This window comes from Rhea americana, unplaced genomic scaffold (genome assembly GCF_003343005.1).
Source record: "Rhea americana isolate MKP2758 unplaced genomic scaffold, rheAme1 scaffold_113, whole genome shotgun sequence".
NCBI classification, from domain to species: Eukaryota; Metazoa; Chordata; class Aves; order Rheiformes; family Rheidae; genus Rhea; species Rhea americana.
In genome coordinates this window covers 2,309,356-2,311,460 of record NW_028185184.1, presented here as the reverse complement: position 1 = coordinate 2,311,460, position 2,105 = coordinate 2,309,356, and positions in this window count along the sequence as shown.

The following is a 2,105-nucleotide window of genomic DNA, read 5'->3' as shown; positions in this document are numbered from 1 at the left end:
GGGGGGTGCAGAATGCAAGTGAACTATGTTATCTGGAGCTGTCTTCTCCAGCTGTAAATATTGTGTAAACACCTTGATTCATAACAAGTAAATTAAGTCCTCAAAGGTGATGAGATCTTTTTTCGACTTTCTGTGGTGTGCCTGCAGCTGCCTTTCACGTTAAAACCTTTCTTGAGAGCTAGTGTCCCTATAAAAAAGCAGATTACCACAACMTCTGGAAAAGAGCCAAAACCACAGGTGTTCATTTCTTCTATAACTCTTTGTAATGATGAAGTGCATGAGAGGAGATGTACTAGAGTCATGCATTATTCTGCAGCCATTGCTTGTGCATCATTGCTAAATTTATCAAAGTTCCTGAGTAATTTTTTTCAACGTTATTAAGACTTCCAAAACTTTTCAAGAATTCACTGATTAACTATCATCTCAATTCTTGGATTTGCTATACTTTTTGTATATCTGCAAGACACACTACTTTGTTRGATCATAGAGGATACTTTCTGGATTAATTGTTGGCTTTCCTCTGGTATTTTGATGGATGTTATATAATCAGAGTTTGTTCTGTTCCCCTCAAAAGGATAGATATAAGAGAGGATTGTTGAAAGTTTTCATGCACTGCACCTAAACATGTATTTTTAGACAAAAGTTTTCCTTATAATATAATGGAAATGTTCAGTAGTATTTTGGCAAGCACAAGCACAAAATGTGATGTTTTTTCATAAGAGTATACGAATGTCTCTGCCAGGTCAGAGTCAAGGTTCATCCTGCCCAAAATCTCATCTCTCTTCAATAGCCAAAACCAAAGAAAGAGAGTTTGCCAATTTTTTTTAAAGTTTTTTTTATTATTTTTCATTGTTAATTTAGAGTGACATCAACTTAAAGACAGTGAAATTTTCTCAAAAGTTAAATGTTTGGCTTGAAATTTTTGTTTGAAAAAAAGAGAAATTCACATTTAGAAAAAATAGAACTTTAAAAATTGCTATTTTAATTTCAAAGTTGACAGATAATCTTTTAAAATGAAAAACAGGATAGCAGCAAAGAAAAGACAGAGYTAAAAAAAATGAAATGCATTGTGTYAGGTTTGCTGGACTTAGAAATGCTTATGTTGTAATTACTGTTTTTTACATCTTCAGTTATGTGAGAAATGATTTTTTTCAGCTAGTTCAACCATATTAAAATAGTGACTGAATACATTTTTGCAAAACTGAAGTGATGATAGTGAGGCCCCTGACACTTTACTGGAAAAAATAACTACGCTCACATAATATTGTTCCTTATATTTGCTCTTACCTCCTTATATTTACTGTTTATGTAATCCTTCTGGATATAACAGATATCACTTCTATGAGTAAATGAAGTCGTTTTATCTTGAACACCTATCTGCAATTCTTGCAGTGAACAGGTTACTACTGGGTGATTTCTTACTTTTCAAATGAGTATGATAAAGATAGTACAGTGTTTGAAGGCTTCCAGTAATTTTTGAAGTCAGACTTGTAGTTTGCTCATTTGAACAAAAGGAATAATACTCTCTTTTGTGATATGCTCATTTCATATATATGCTTGTAACTAGCTCCTAAAAAATTGTTTTTTTTTCTTTCATGTTGCCAGTGACAAGGGCAAACAAAAGTTGGGTTTTTATTTCTTTTTTTCTGCTAAATCTTAGATAAACTTAGAGAAATGCTATCAAATAATTTAGCTTCTACTAGAATAAAGGCAAATCAATGTGAAAAGTGCAAACTGGTGGGGGGAAAAAAAAAAAAAGAAAGAAAGAAAAGAAACCTTTAAGTGAGCCAAAACATTGGCTTTGATACTTTCCACTCTCTGTGATTAGCATAGTAAGCAGTTGTGTAGCCGTTAAGACCTATTTTTCTGGTTACTGCAGTAATAACAACTTACAAGAAGAGGTTTGTTGGAGAATAATGTAGCAAATTTGGTTAATTTTCTCACAACTTTGCATAAAAAATAGCAGAAGAAACCATTCAAAAATTATCATGGGAAAATCAGTTCTAATGGTAATAGTGTCACACTGGACAATGAGAAGAAATGGAGGGTAGTCTCTTGATAGTATGTAAAGAATGATAGATGGTGATGTTACTGATAAGTAGTTT